At 45.6% G+C, this 16,504-nt stretch overlaps 1 protein-coding gene across 1 annotated transcript in view; it reads left to right on the forward strand.

Moving 5' to 3' along the window:
- Positions 1 to 16,504, forward strand: part of PHLPP1 (PH domain and leucine rich repeat protein phosphatase 1) — a 163,243-nt gene that overhangs the window by 68,155 nt on the left and 78,584 nt on the right. The gene's annotated exons all lie outside the window — the stretch shown is intronic.

Below are 16,504 nucleotides of genomic sequence, written 5' to 3' on the forward strand. Positions count from 1 at the left end.
GAAAAGAATTACTTAAGCACAGAAGTTAAAGTTGTTTCCTCTGCTGATCAGGTGCTGGTGGACGGAAGAGTTTATTTTGCAAAAGCAGTTAAAGGGTTTTGAAGCTGAAGTCCTCAGACTGTGTTTAATGATTCAGTAAGACGACTTCAGTGACAGCTGCTAACCCACTGCTGCTTTGGAGCTGAAATCTTTGAAGTCTCCCAGTCCGAATTCGAGCAAAGGTAATTTTTTTTGACAGCAGTGGTCAGCTTTACTTGCTTAGCAAGTTCTGATTGGCTTGTTGTGTATTTCCAAGGACTAGAAAATACTAGCCAACTTCCCCCAGAGGTATCACAGAATCACAGAGGCTGGAAAAGACCTCTGAGATCAAGTCTGACCTAACACCACGACATCGGCTAAACCATGCCACCAAGTGCCACATCCAGTCTTTTCTTAACGACCTCCAGGGATGGTGACTCTTATCACCTTCCTGGACAATTCATTCCAGTGCCTAATCACCCTTTCTGTGAGGAAGTGCTTCCTAATGTCCAACCTGGATGATCTTGCAGGTCTCTTCCAACCTGGTTGATTCTATTCTATTATTATTATTATACTAACAGTAGTGGTGGTAGTTGTGGAATTAGAGCTGTAGGCAAGTGGTTGGCCTTGATGATCTCAGAGGTCACTTCCAACCTCAACAGTTCTATATTTGACATTGGCATGGGCTGCCCAGGGAGGTGGTGGAGTCGCCTGGGGGTGTTGAAGAGGAGGCTGGATTAGGCACTTAGTGCCATGGTCTGTTCGATTGGCTAGGGCTGGGCGCTAGGTTGGACTGGATGGTCTTGGAAGTCTTTTCCAATCTGGTTGATTCTATGATTCTAAACCTGCCCTGACACAGCTTCAGAGCATGCCCCCTTGTCCTGTCACTGGTTCTCTAGGAGAAGAGCCTGACCCTCGCCTGACTGCAGCTTCCTTTTTAGGTAGGTGCAGAGAGCAATAAGGTCCCCGCTAAGCCTCCTCATTTTCAGACTGAACATCCCCAGCTCCCTCAGCCTTTCTTCATACAACTTTCCCTCCAGCCCCCTCATCAGTCTCATTCTTCTCCTCTGGACAGATCTTACAAATTGGAGTGTAATTTTACCAAGACTTGCTAGGACCAGATTTTAGTTGTTTAGAAGAGCTTTTGGTTGTTTCTTTCACATGTAGAAGTCTGTCAAGCCTGATGATAGGGCACTCTTGGTTCCAGGTTGAGCACTGGTCGAAGTGTGCTTCGTATCATTCTCACCATGTAACTTTAGGGAGAAAGAATTACACTGCCATGCTAAGTAACTCTTACCTTGGCTTAGACAGTAACCCTTCCTAACAAGACTTGCATCTGTTGATTTTGTCCTTGGAGAATGCATGAACCACTGCTGAAGTCAGCATGTGGAAGTATCACAGAATATTAGAGGTTGGAAGGGACTTGCAGAGATTGAATCCAACCCCCCTGCCAAGGCAGGATCACTTAGGGTGGTCTGCACAGGAAGGCATCCAAGTGGGTTTGGAAAGTCTCCAGGGAAGGAGACTCCACAACCTCTCTGGGCAGCCTGTTCCAGTGCTCTGTCACCCTCACCATAAAGAAGTTTCTCCTCATGCTGAGCTGAAACCTTCTATGTTCCTGTTTGTTCAAGCAGTGGTGAGTTCTGCCCTGGAAGTAACCTATCTGGAGGCCAAGGAATAGCAAAAGCATTTCAAGGGATGGCAGGGGGAAGTATTAACTACCAGTCATGAGAGGAAGATTATTTTGCTCTTCCTGAGTCCAAGGAACTTGTGAGAGTGGTATTTTTTTTCCTTTGATTGTTTTTGTTGAGCTGGTAAGGTGTGTAAATATTTGAGTACAGCTGCTATACCAGACAACCCTGTGCTTTTGTGGGAATAAGACAATTAAATGCAAACCAAAACATTTCTAGACCCTCCTTGAGTTCTTGCATCGTATCAGCGATCCTAATGGCAAGTAGTTAAAGAAAAAAGTAGGTCTAAACAGCTTTTAATACTGTGAGTTAGTATGCAAAATGTGAGCTGGATGAGGTAAAGTGCACAGTTGCTTTGCCTTAATTACCTTCCAGGTCACTGCCTTACTTCACTTCAAATAGAGCAGGAGGCCACCACAAAATTAAGATTTATGAGTAGGACTTGGAGCAAGGCAAAGTGGGGCAACCTGGGGAAGGGTTTCACTTTCCTGCATTGGAGGGGCAACTCTCCCTCTCATCCCTAATTCATGTTAAACCTTTGCAGACATTTCACTAGCATTGGAGCCTTCCTCTTGTCATCTAGGTTGGATAGTGAAACTGAAATACTAATGCCAGTGTCCCTCACAGCTGAAAGCTGTAGATGACCATGGTTGTCTTTTTCCTGTGTTACTCAGCAGCTGTCAGAGAGGTGCTTCTGCTGGTGGCATGAGTTCCCTTCTCAGTGCCTGCTTTCAGGGCCACGTCTCTCTCCCTGTACACACGTGTGAGCACAAGTGTACATGTTCACACTCACACGTGGAACCTCCTATGATAGTGGCAATAGCAGTTCCCAGCCCAGTTAGCACAACACTCAGTTATTTGGGCAACAGTAGCTGCCTGAGCAGCTGTTCCCCATTTTCTTTACCAAACTGGTATTGCCAGGGGAGATTGGACAAACCTGAGTCTGTTGCCTAATGCTCTGAGGTGTTTGCCAACACCAGTTGAGGTTTGTGAGGGCAGAGTAATGGACCTGCTCTGGAATCATAGGCAAGTTCCTTAGATCCTACAGAGACATTCATCAGCTGTCAACTGATAGACTTAATGTAAGTTGCTGCTGATAAAATAATTACGTCCAGTTCCTGTTTATGCAGTGTCCTTTCTTATGAGTGTCATCTCCTTGTGTCTCCCTTTACATTTAGCCAATATATCATCTTAAGTGTTTTGGCTTAGCTTAAGATTGAAGGGAAGCTGGTTTTGAGCACATACCTGTCATTTGCATATCCAGAATGTGAATGAAATACAAGAGAAAAATAAAGCTGATTGCTTCCAGCTCTAGTGCCTGCAACATAAGAAGGACATGGACCTGATGGAGTGAGTCTGGATGGGGTCGAGAAAATGATCAGAGGGCTGAAAGACCTCTGCTGTGAGGACAGGCTGAGGGAACTGAGGTTGTTCAGCCTGGAGAGGAGAAGGCTCTGGGGAGACTTACAGCATCCTTCCAGTATCTGAAGGGTACTCCTACAAGAAGGCTGGAGAGGGAGTGTGTACAAAGGCCTGCAGTGATAGGGTGAGGGGCAATGGTTTTAAACTGGAGAAGAGTACATTTAGGTGGGATGTTAGGAGGAAGGTCTTTGTCCTGAGGGCAGTGGAACACTGGAGCAGGTTTCTCAGGGAGGTAGTTGATGCCCTGTGTCTGGAGATGCTCAAGGTGAGGCTCGACAGGGCTCTGGGCAGCTTGATCTAATGCAGGATGTCCCTGCTGACTGCAGGGGTGTTGGACTGGATGACCTTTGGAGGTATCTTCCAACTCAAACCATTCAGTGATTGCTTTGAATAATTTTATTGTCTGAAGAAAGCTGGTGAGGGACTTTTTAGGGCATCAGGTAGTAATGGATCCAAGCTAGAGGAGAGTAGATTTAGACATTAGAAAGAAGTTCTTCACACTGAGAGTGGTGAGACATTGGAACAGGTGGCCCAGGGAGGTGGTGGAAGCTCCATCCCTGGATGTTTTTAAGGCCAGGCTGGATGTGGCGCTGAGCAACCTGACCTAGTGTGAAGTGTCCTTCCCCATGGCAGGGAGTGTTGGAACTGGATGATCCTCCAGTCCCAGCCCTGACAATTCGGTGGGTCTGTGACAAGAGACCATCACCTTCACCTTGTCAGGTGTTTATAGATCTTTGTAGGCATTGTAGCTAATATGTTAGGTGTTTATAGACATTAATAAGATCCCCTTTCAGCCTTCTTCTGTAAAGAGCCCTGGTTTTCTCAGTCTTTCTTCATAGAAGTGATGTTCAAGACCTCCAGTCATCCTTGTAGCTCTCTTCTCAGCTCTGTCCAGTCTCTCTTGAACTGGAGAGCCCAAAACTGGGCTCTGTTTTCCAGGTGTGGTCTCGCCAGGGCAGAGCAGAGGAGAAGAACCTCCCTTGACCTGCTGGACACACACTTCTTGATACACCCCAGAATGTCATTGGCCCTGCTGGCCTCAAGGGCACATTGCTACCTGTTGGGACTTTCAGGGTCTTTTCTTCCTGGAGGCAGCCCCAGCAGAATGACCCAGTGCCTCTGCTGGTGCCTGCTGTTATTCTTCCCCAGCTACAGACAGTTCTTGACCTCATGTGCACGTTTTGTTCCTCTGTAGCTGTTTAAAAGTGTTTACCTCCATTATCCATCCTCGGGGCAGGGCAGGTAGGTGCAGGGCCCTCCAGGGAGTTGCTCAACTTTTGCTGGTGAGGAACACAGAGTTTGCTGTTTCTGTTGTACTGAGACAGGGAGATGAACTTCTGCTGGCGGCTGTCATTGTTCCTTCTCAGAGGAATGTGCTTTCCAGCAGCTATTTCAGGCTTACATTGCTGTGCTTCATGGTGAGCATCTAACACTGATAAAACCTGAAAGCCACTGTTGACTTCAGCAGAGTCATCAGTTCAATTTTGCTCTTAAATTCCATCAAGAAGACTCCAGCTTTGCCCAAAACAGTTGGTTAGCTCAGAGCTTTTGCCAGTGCAGCAATTACTTTAGACAGGCTAAGTGTCCTTTGGGATGCAAGGGATTTTGTTGTGCTTGTGGCTTTATTGTGCATTGGGAGTATGTAACAAGGAGAATCCAATTTTATGTGACTTCACAGAAAGAAATCTGTGCTTCCAACATCCTGTTCTGCTCTGATTTATGGGGGGGCTGAGATGGGGAGAAAGGATCAGTTGATCATTCACTGAGCCCCATCCTACAGAAGCTGCACCTACTCTGTACTATTGGCAAGTTTGTGAGGCTTAGCTTTTTGGCCCCATCTATTAAATGTTCACCTCTTTAACACTAAAAACTGTTCAGAAAGCTGAGTTTCTTAAGGCTGTGTTAATAAGGGGCTATTTGAAATGCATTGCAATTATGCAAATATGCAATGCATAGTCTTCATTCTGCTAAATACATATAAGGGATATGAGCAGGTCCCAGCATAAATCTCAGTATAGAGCAAATTATCTTTTAAAATATATGTCGAGCAAAAAAACTTTGTTGAAAAAAAATCTCACTAAAGAACTTAATCCTTAAATGAATCCCAGGTTCAAGAAGGGAAAGTTATTTTAGGTAGCACTTCCTGGAAGCTTCTAGGCCAATATTGCAGCTCTGTACAGTTTTGTTAAAGCACAGGAAGAAGTTGACATTTTTTTGTCTTTATTGTTCCTTCTCAGGATATTTCAGTTATTTTTCCTTGCAGAGGTGACACATGGTGCTTTCCCAAAGGAACTGCTAATGAATTTTGCTGCTGAAGAGCAGGCAACTTTCTCCCCTTTTATGAGCTTTCCTCAGAATGAAGTGCTTGGCCATAACAGAATTCAGCCTGCGCCTCACTGTGTCTCTGAAGCAAGCAGAAGGCAGGACATGAAGGGTGCCTTGAGGGCCTGATTGTTTTGCTGAAATAAACAAACCTGCCTGCAAATAACTGGCTTGAATTTCCTGCAGACAGGGGAGGCAGAAGGGAAAGCATAGGCCTGAGCGTTTGAATGTGAGGGAACCTGTTTCAGCTGCAGGAGTATAGGGGTATACTTGTAGGGATAGATGAGATGAAGAGTTTAAAACAGGAGGCTGCATGTATGGGGTTTTGCTTGCTGTCAGAATAGTTTGGAGCAGCTAGGTCTGGAACTTGCTTGTTACCTTCAGAACAATTGGATTCCAAGGCTTGGTATCTGTTGCCTCTACACAGTAATCCAGATGAACTTCCACAGTGCTTGGGTGCTTTTCATTACAGGTAGCATCCTGTTCACCACTCAGTACCCTACTTTAAGTTGTCATTCTGGTGTAGAAGTTGTGCTGGTTTAAAAGGACTCTTAAATCAATTCTGCTAAATCGTGGTGAAGTGTTTTTTTTCTCTGAAGCTTTTGTCATGGGCAGGTTGATGCTTAGCTTTTGACAGCAAAGCTCTTATGGCCATTTTGCAGTGATAAATGTGACACTTAATAGAGTAATCACAGGATCACAGAATGTTAGGGGCTGGAAGGGGCCTAGAAAGCTCATCCAGTCCAACCCTTCCTGCCAGAGCAGGATCACCTATAGCAGATCACACAGGAATGCCTGCAGGTGGGTTTTCAAAATCTCCAGAAAGGGAGACTCTGCACCCGCCCTGGGCAGCCTGTTCCAGGCTTCTGTCACCCTCGCAGGGAGAAAATTCCTCATCATGTTTCCATGGAACTTTTTTTGCCTCAGCTTGCACCCATTGCCCCTTGTCCTGTCATTGGGCATCACTGAACAGAGCCTGACTCCATCCTTTACATATTTACAACCATTAGTGGAGTCGCTTCTCGGTCTCCTCCAAGCAGCACAGCCCCAGCTCGCTCAGTCTCTGCTGAAGAGAGATGTTCCATTCCCTTAATCATCTTTGTGGCTCTGCATGGGACTCTCTCCAGTGGTTCTCTCATCCTTCTTGAACTGAGGGGCCCAGAATGGGATACAGTACTCCAGAAGTGACCTCTTCCAAAAAGCTTTTCAATAAGTAATTTTTGTCTGATTTTGCCTAGGGTATCTTTCTAAAGTGTTGATACCATGCTCTGGGGGCTCCCCTGTGGAGGTGGTAGGTCCTGGGAGGACAAGACACAGGTGATGACCAAATGAGCAAGCACTGAACTCTGGGGAAAGAGGGAGGGAGGTTTACTGCATTAAGAAATTCGTACACATTTTACCACTTTCCTTTAAGTGGAAGGTAGGATTATTGCTGTGAAAGTAGTAACTGAGTTTTATTGCATCACATCATACTGTGATAATGCTTATCTTTGAGGATGAGATTTCCTGTGAAGTAGAATCATAGAATCAACCAGGTTGGAAGAGACCTCCAAGATCATCCAGTCCAACCTAGCACCCAGCCCTATCCAGTCAACTAGACCATGGCACTAAGTGCCTCATCCAGTCTTCAAGAAAAGACCTCCAGGGATGGTGCCTCCACCACCTCCCTGGGCATCCCATTCCAATGGGAAATCACTCTCTCTGTGAAGAACTTGTTTCACAAAGACTAAAGGTTTGTCTGTCTTCTACTTCCCTGGTTTTGTCTCACAGTTTCTTTAAAGAAGAATACCAGTTAGCACAATAACTCCCTGCTTTTGGAGTGATTTGCCAGATGACATTTTGCTATGTGTATACTTCGTTACCTTTGCAAAAGCATCCTTGGTTGCTGGTGTAGGCTACCAGGTGAATCCTAGGTCTTAGTTAAATGTAAAACTTGATAATTTTGTACTTTTGTTCTTAAATTATGACAGTCTGAACCTTCACAAGAAGAAGTACTTCTAATCAGCATGTAACTTGATGTAGGCTTTCTTTGTAACTTCAAGTTAGAGAGAGGTACAAGAGTGTTGGAGCTTATATTTTCTGCTTGCTTTGCCCTCTTTTCAGTTGTTAGCTGCTTTTGGTTATGTGGGGTCTTTTTTGTTTCGTTTGCTTGGTTGGTTTTGTTTAGTGTAAGTTGCCAGTTTATTTTTATGTATCTTACTGCCCTGGGCCTTGCCTGAAGTCATCACTGCTGTGCTGTCCTTAGTTTGACAAGAATGCAAGGAGAAGCAGCCTTGGATGACTGAGAAGCTTCAAAAACCTTGCAGGCAGCTTCATATGTATTTAATGAAAGAGTTTGGGAAAAAGTAGGAGTCTACAGAATGATCTGGCAACAAGGGTTCAGGAACAGCTGCTGTGGCTCAGTTTCCCTAATGGTGGTTAAAGACACTAAAGGACTTTGGGTGTTTCGAGCTAGTTAAGGTCTCTGTGCACATTTAGGTAAGACTAGTGGTGAGGCTCATTTTGCAGGTTTGTAGGCAAAGTGAGTGTGAACTGTTTGTGATTTCAGTTTGGAGAGACAGTGGGGAGAAGGCTTCAGGTGTGAACTGAAGAGGCTGCCACCTGCTCTGCTGATTTCACCTGATCAGCTAGAAAATAGTCCCACTCTGTTTAGTGAATTTGGACCTAAGTCTTCAAAACTGCCTTTATTTTGTTTTCTTTTTCTCATATGCATACAAGAACTGATCACAGGATGTTAGGGGTTGGGAGGGACCTCCAGAGATCAAGTCCAATGCCCTTGCCAGCACAGGACCACAATCTAAAGCAGGTCACACAGGAAGGCATCCAGACAGGTCTTGAAAGTCTTCAGAGAAGGAGGCTCCATAATCTCTCTGGGCAGCCTGTTTCAGTGCTCTGTCACCCCCACTGTAAAGAAGTTCTTCCTCATGATGAGGTGGAACTTCCTGTGCTGTGGTTTGTATCCATTGCCCCTTGTCCTATCCCGGGGCGCAGCTGAGCAGAGCCTGTCCCCTCCTTCTTGACCCTCAGCCCTCAGATGTTTATAAACATTGATTAGATCCCCTTTAAGTCTTCTCTTCAACATACCAAAAAGCCCCAGGTCCTTCAGCCTCTCCTCATAGGGCTGTCCTCCAGCCCCTTAATCATCTTCATCACCTTCCACTGAACCGTCTCTCCTGAAGTGCAGTGCCCAAAACTGAATGCAGTGTGCCAAGTGAGGTCTCACCAGGGCAGAGTACAAGGTGAAGAGAACCTCCTTGCATCTGCTGGCCACACTCCTCTTAATGCTCTCCCAGAAGCAAGTGATGGTTACAGGATGTTAGGATGTGAAAGGTCTTTCTGAAGTGGCTTACTGAAGGCTGTGAGTGGGTTTAATTGTTTTTATTCGCCTTCAGTAGCCACCGTGTTACAGCTCTGGCCCCTGAATGCTGTCACTCTGCTTTCCATGCTGAACTGCTCACTGTGAGTTCTGCCTGAGGCCTCTAAGTCAAAAAGAGATGGAAGAAATCAAAGCAGGCTGTTTTGTCTGAAAGGGCTTAAGGACAGCTTACAAGGAGCAGCTGATGTGGCAGGTTTGATGCAATGCTGGCCTTGGGCCAGGGGCCCAACAGTGTGCAGATGAGGATGATGACCTCTGTATCTGTCCCAGCTGCAGCAGGAAAAGGACATCCTTAAATTAGGCATTCAGAGTCATTCAGTCACTTCTGAAAAGCCTGCAACTTAGACATTATTCCTACTGAATAACTTAAGCCTCTCTTAGCACTGGTGAATACCCAAGGCAGCTCAGGGCAGCCAGGCTCTCCAGCTGGCTGTGCCAGGCAGGTCTCAGAGGATTTTCAGTTTTCATTCCATCAGACTGATATTAGTAATGAAAATAAGACCCCACTGCACAGAAGTGAATGCAGTTCTTAAGTCAACACTTTCTCCTGCTCTTGTTTTGGTCATGTCTTAATTGTTTAGAAGCAGACTTCATTAACCATAGTTCTCAAACGAAGGGGATTAATAAGTACTTGCAACTTAATCAGCCATATAGCTGCAGAGAGAGGTTTGTGTGGGTTTTTTCTTTTACCTGAGTACTTTTATGTCTCATAATGAGCTGGTATTTTATAACTTCTGATGGTAATGTATTCCATATGCCTTCCATTGCTGGGAATAAAGAGCTTACTCCAGAATCCTAAGCAAGTGACTGTGAGTACTTTAATGAAGTTTGAAGTCTCTGCACAAGGCAGGATGTTAGTACATTGTGTACCTAGAGCTTCTTTGGGCTGCTCATGGTGAGGTTGTAGTTCTTCAGCACTGTGGAAGGATTGCTGGTGTCACTTCTGTGCTTCTTGCAGTGTGGGAAGGGTTTGTGCTTCCAGTGGAAGTCCCACCATTTCAGTCAGGTTTCCCTGCTTCTCTCTGTCCTTGTTCTAAATACCATCTTTCCCTCCAGGACTTGGGACAAGCTAAAACTAAGAGGCATTCAGCCATGAATGTCAAGATAGCCAAATGAGTGGTCTGCTCATAATTCCTCAAGGCTTCTCCGCTAATGTGTTGCTCAGAACAAAGGCCCTGTTGTGAGGGTGCTTGGGAGTTGCTGTACTTTTTGAGTCCTGACAGAAACAGAAAATACCTTTTATGGTTTCTTGCTAAAATGCTCCAATTGCTTTGGTTTGGCTTAGCATTGAAAGGCACTGTCTGATGTGCAGCTCTTCTGAACGCTTGAGCGTATTTGCCTCCTCACTGCTCAAGTCAGCACCTTGCAAGATTTCTTGGCCGTGTTCAGATTTGTGTTTCAAGCCACAGAGGATCACTGTTACCATTTTATCTGCTGTCAGCTTCAGTGTAATACCACAGGCTCCCCTGAAAACTCCTCTGCTCCCTTCAGGTATAGTTCACACCAAAGAAAAACCTGAATGTGAGCTTCATGCAGCGTCTGCAATCACGAGTGACAGGTATGAGACAGACTGAGTAAAGGTAGTCTCAGAACTGCTGCTGCCTTTGCTGAGAGGGGTGTTTCCAGTGGCACTGGTAGGCTACCTCAAAACCAGCTGACTTTTGGTGGTGACACTGTGCTTATGCTGTAATTTGTGGTCTGTAATCCTTAGCCTAAAGGTGTTCCAGTGGAGTCCAAATTGCACCATCCCTTCTGTAAACTTTGAAAGAAAAGGTCATTTGGTTTCTTACTTGATTGTTTTCCAGGCCATAGAGCAAGCAGGTACACTTCTGAACTCATGCCTTGTTCTCCACTTCGCAGTGTGTCAGGAATGAGCCCTCTTGGACAAGCTGTGCCGTGGGGCAGTGTGGGACCTTGCCATCCAAGGAGCAATCAGTGTTAGGATCAGTTCAAGATGTTTCTGAGTCCCATTCTGCCTGTGTTGTGGCAGAGCTCATGATCACTTCATCTTCTGCTTCTGTTCTGTGCTGGCAGCAGCTGTATGAGCTCTCTAAAGCTCTGCAGTCTATCCAAGCTTACTAAAGAATCACAGAACCATTCAGGTTGGAGAAGGCCTTCAGGGTCACCAAGTCCAACCATTATCCCTGCTCTACAGGGTGTACCCTAAGCCATATCCCCAGGCACTGCAGCCAAACAACTTTAAAACACATCCAGGGTGGAGGACTCCACCGCGTCCCTGGGCAGCCCATTCCAATGTTTGACCACTCTTGCTGGGAAAAATGTTCCTAATGTCCAGTCTAAACCTCCCCAGTCACAGCTTGAAACTGTTCCCTCTTGTTCTATTGCTAATTAACCTGTGAGAAGAGAGCAGCACCAGGCTCTCCACGATGTCCTTTCAGGTATCTGTAGACAACAATGATGTCTCCTGACAGCCTCCTCCTCTCCTTCACGCTAAGCATCCACAGCTCCTTCAGTCGCTCATAAGATTTATTCTCCAGGCCCATCCCCAGCTTTGCCCTATCCTGCACTCACTCCAGCACCTTCACATCTCTCTTGTACTGAGGTGCCCATAACTGAACACACTACTCGAGGTGTGGGCCCACCAGAGCACAGTACAAGGGCACAGTCACCTCCTTAGTCCTGCTGGACACAGCATTTCTAATCCAAGCCCGGATGCCATTTCTTTGCCACCTGGGCACACTACTGGCTCATACTCAGCTGCCTGTCACTTACAACTCCCAGGTCCCTTTCTACCAGGCAGCTTTCCAGCCATACTGCCCCAGGCCTGTAGTGTTGCTTGGGGTTGTTGTGTCTCAAGGACCTGGCATTTGGCCTTGTTAAAGCTCATGCTGTTAACATTGGCCTATGATCCAGTCTATCCAGGTCTCTCTGCAGAGCCTCCCTACCCTCATGTTGATCAACACTGCTACCTAAGTGTCAACTTCCAGTAGGTGAAGCTGGCTCTTGTCACACAGATTTTGCTTATAGTTGCCTGCAAAACTTCAATGGATTTAGGAGTCTGATCCCATAACTTGTTATATCCTTGAACAACCTGTGCTTAAAATGGAAATAAGAACAGGAGCTTTCATTTTGTGGTTTTATTTCCCTTCCACTTGCACAATAATAGAAGCCTGCAATACTACCAGAGCTCACTGATTGCAACCCTTTATGGAAGAAAACTGAGTATGTGAGCAGATTGTGTCTCGAGCAACAGCATGCCATCCAATATTAAACATGGGCTTTTCAAGCTACAGAATCACAGAACTGTGGAAGAGCCCAGGTTGGGAAGAACCTTGAAAAATCATCTAATCTGACCAGATGGTTGATTCTCTGCTGAAGTAGACAAGAACAGGAAGATGGAAACCATTTGCTTTAATGAAACAGGCAGGGTATTTTATTTCTGTATGCTCATGTCCTAGTTTAGACCCAGCCAACAGCACCCCCCCCCCCCCCATCCCCAAGTGGAATTCTGAAGGAAAGTCATGACAGAAGTGCAGAAACTTCATGGGTTGAGATGTGGAGAATTTAATGGAAAGAGAGAAGGAGGATTGCAAATCAGTTGAAAGAAAGAAGTTAGAGTTGTGGTCAATGGGACAGAGTCTAGTTGGAGACCTGTAGCTGGTGGAGTCCCTTGGGTCAGTACTGGGACTAGTTCTGTTCAATACATTCATCAGTGACCTGGATGAGGGCATGGAGAGCACTGTCAGCAAGTTTGCTGGTGGTATAAAACTAGGTGGAGTGGTTGCCACACCTGAGGGTTGTGCTGCCATTCATTGAGACTTGGACAGGGAGAAATGGAATGAAATTCAACAAGGGCAAGTGTAGAGTTGTGCACCTGGGAAAGAGCAACCCCAGGTATCAGTACAGGCTGGGGATTGACCTGCTGGAAGGCAATGAAAGGGAAAAGGATCTGGGGGTCCTAGTGGATGGGAGGTTGAATATGAGCCAGCAGTGTGCTCTCGTGGCCAGGAGGGCCAATGCCATTCCAGGGTGTATTAGAAGGGCTGCAGTTATTAGGTGGAGAGAGGTTCTCCTCCCACTCTGTTCTGCCCTGGTAAGGCTGCATCTGGAGTACTGTATCCAGTTCTGGGCCCCTCAGTTCAAGAAGGACATAGAAGTGCTGGACAGAGTCCAGTGCAGAGCCACAAGTATGATTAAGGGAATGGATCATCTTTCTTATGAGGAGAGGCTGAGGGAGCTGGGGGTGTGCTGCTTGGAGAAGAGGAGACTGAGAGGTGACCTCATCAGTGTTTATAAAGATGTGAAGGGTGAGTGCCAAGAGGCTGGAGCCAGGCTCTGCTCAGTGATGCCCAGTGACAGGCCATGGGGCAATGGGTGGAAGCTGAAGCATAGGAAGTTTCATGGAAATATGAAAAGGACCTTTTTTACTGAAGGTGACAGAACACTGGAACAGGCTGCCCAGGGGGGTTGTGGAGTCTCCCTCTCTGGAGATATTGAGAACCTTTTTTGTGTAATCTGCTATAGGTGATCCTGCTCTGGCAGGGGGGTTGGACTGGATGATCTTTCGAGGTCCCTTCCAACCCCTGACATTCTGTGGTTCTCTGAAAGAACAGTAATACCAAGTGAGTGATAGAAAAATGTGATGTGGTCATCTGGGCACCTGCTCGGTTCCAGCTATGCTCTAAACCCCTGCGTCTGCTCTTGGCCAACTGTCCATTTATACACCAGTGTGGTATGGTGTACCCCATTGGTTCAGCCTTGGTGTGTCCCCTAACAGCCTGTAAGGAAAAATTAACCCTATCCTACCTAAACCCAGGACATCAGGAAACTTCTGTCTTTCATGTAGCAAAGGGTAGTACTCTCTGAGAAAAGTCATGGTACATCCTTCAAGTTTGAAGAGGCTATTGTGGGTCAGTGAGTTGGGTTTTTTTGGGGTGATGGGGAGTGGCATTGGTTTACTGTTGCTGCTTTTTAATCTTTATTTGTAGAAATAACCGAGGAGCTTACCCTAGTAATTTTCCCATCAAACCTCATTATTACTTCTAGTGAGGGCTCTGTTCTGGCTTTTCTAGTGAGTATTTATAGAGGGTACTAATTATTACTGTGACTTGTGAATTCATATGAGATGTGAAGTGCTGCCTGTTGGAGACTTAAGAGTAGTAGTTTTACAGGTCCTGCTGTGCTTAACTTTGTGGTTAGTCCATCAGAGTCTGGTTTTCTGCACCCTTGGTGAAGTTTGGGCACTCACTGTGGTAGTTGTTTTACCACTAGACTAGGTGAGGTGATGTTACTTCTCTGTTGCTCATGAGTGCTGTTGCCAAGCCTCTTGGACATGGCATTGTAGTGGGAGCTCATCCCTTTTTGTAATCCACCACGATCCCAAAGAACTTCTGAAGTTTGGTGTTTTCCAGGACACAGGTGTGCCTGTAGTAAGTGTGAGCTTACAGCCTTTGATCCTGGGCAGTATCTGGTTGTGTTAAAATGCTAGATGAGATTGGCTTTCCAAAGGTTTAAGGTTGTGCTTTGCAGTCTTAAGAGGTTCAGGCAGCAGTGGCTTGTGCTTTTCCAGGGAAGTGAGGTAGCAGAGCTAGGAACAGTCTCCAGAAGATGACTGCTAAGTGTTATTTTTTAAGTGAAATTGCCTATATCCTTGGCAACTATTCCTTATCCAACCTTACCATTAATACTTAGCAAGTATCTTTTTTTAACTCAGTTCCAGAGATTTTCTTGTTTCTCTGTGGTTCTCTTTTTAAGCAGTGCTTTGTGGCACGGAGTCCATTGTTCTGCACAGACTGGGCAAATTGTCAGTTACTCCAGCAGCCACATTTTTCATATTCCACATGTAAGGTTGGGTTTGGCTTTTGTGTTTAATTAAGGCTGAGTTGCTCTATTTCACTCATTTGTATTCCCTATCATTCTTTCCCTGGCTTTGCATGGAAGGGATTTCCAGTTTTCCCTCTATTCTGATGGACAAAGTGTTTATCCACAGCTTCTGTTGTTGGATTTGAATTTGCTTGGCAGTGAAATTGCTGCCTTCTCAGAGCACTTATTTTTGTATTAGGTGCTGCTACCCTGTGAGCATTAAAGTTTCAGTCTTTTAGCTTCAAGCAACAGTTTCCTGCAGATCCAAACTGGCAAGCATTGGTAGCCTAAATGCAAGTGTTTATTAGAGCAGAGCAAGGCTTGAGGGCAACTGTGCCAAAACTTGGCTCATTAAACCAACAGGAAGATGAAAGAATGCTACTTTTAAAGATAAGAGCAAGAATTGGCACAGGATGGAATCATACAATTGTCAGGGCTGGAAGTGACCTTAAAGATCATCCAATTCCAACCCCCCTGCCATAGGCAAGGACACCTCACACTAGATCAGGTTGCATCCAGCCTGGCCTTAAAAACATACAGGGATGGAGCTTCCACCACCTCCCTAGGCCACCTATTCCAGTGTCTCACCACCCTCATGGTGAAGAACTTCTTCCTAACATTCAGTCTGAATCTACTCACTTCTAGTTTTGCTCCATCCCCCCATGTCCTATCACTACCTAATACTTTAAAAAGTCCCTCCCCAGCTTTGTTGTAGGCCCCTTTCAGATACTGGAAGGGCAGACTCATTGAGACAGATGAGCAGCCATACAAGCAGAAGGAACAGCAAGTTGGAGGAACAGGGTACAGCACTTGTCACTGCTGCAGTTGAATTGGCACTGGTCTGAAATATTAGGGTTAGAAAACAAGATCAACTCTCTGCTTTTCTGGAGCCTTATCTAGGTATGAATTCTTTGATTTTTAAGAATTTTGCTAAAGATCAGTGTACTAAATGTGAGTGATTTACCTTCTGTCGTGATGAGGATGTTCCTTGGAATTGATACAGCTTTTGGTTTGTTTATGCAGGGGAGCTTTTTTCCAGAGTTTCACCAACACTAGTGTTGGAGAAATTTTGACTGATTTAACTTGAACATGGTCATCCCTTGTCTCTATTTGCAGAAGACTTAGTATATTTGATAACAGAATCCTGGAAGAGATGCTTGTCTTTGTTACCACTCTTAATCATGGTTTCTGTAGAGTAGAATTTTACTAGTAGATAAGTAGAGTTTGAGCCATTTGAAGGCATTTAAGAGACTTGTTCTAACTGGTAGTCTTGCTAATTACCTGAATTATTCTGAGTAACAAATTCATTGCAATACAAAATTTAACAGGGCCTTTGAGGGATTTCATCTAGGTTCACTGAATCACAGTAATGTTGAGGTTGGAAAAGACCCTGAAGATCACCAAGTCTAACTGATATCCCTGCTCTACAACATGCACCCTAAACCCCAAGCACCACATCCAAACAACCTTTAAACACACGCAAGGCTGGGGACTCCATCTCCCTGGGCAGCCCATTCCAATGCCTGACCACTAGTATCCAGTCTAAACCTACCCAGTCACAGCTTGAGGCTGTTCCCTCTTGTTCTATCACTAATTACCTGTGAAAAGAGACCAGCACCAAGCTCTCCCCAAGGTCCCTTCAGGTAGCTGTGGACATCCATGAAGTCTCCCTGAAAGGGTTGTGTTTGTTTACCTTGTGGCTGAGTGTCCTGCCTCTGCTGTGGGATTTCCACTGAGCAGAGTGGGCTGGAGAGATTAAGAACTGTATTCTTTGGGAAGCTATTATTAAAACTATTCAAACCACGGCTTGAAGGATGACCAGAAGAGACATGGAATCACAAAGGGGTGGGAC

The sequence above is a fragment of the Pogoniulus pusillus genome, chromosome 21, assembly GCF_015220805.1.
Source record: "Pogoniulus pusillus isolate bPogPus1 chromosome 21, bPogPus1.pri, whole genome shotgun sequence".
Classification (NCBI taxonomy): Eukaryota; Metazoa; Chordata; class Aves; order Piciformes; family Lybiidae; genus Pogoniulus; species Pogoniulus pusillus.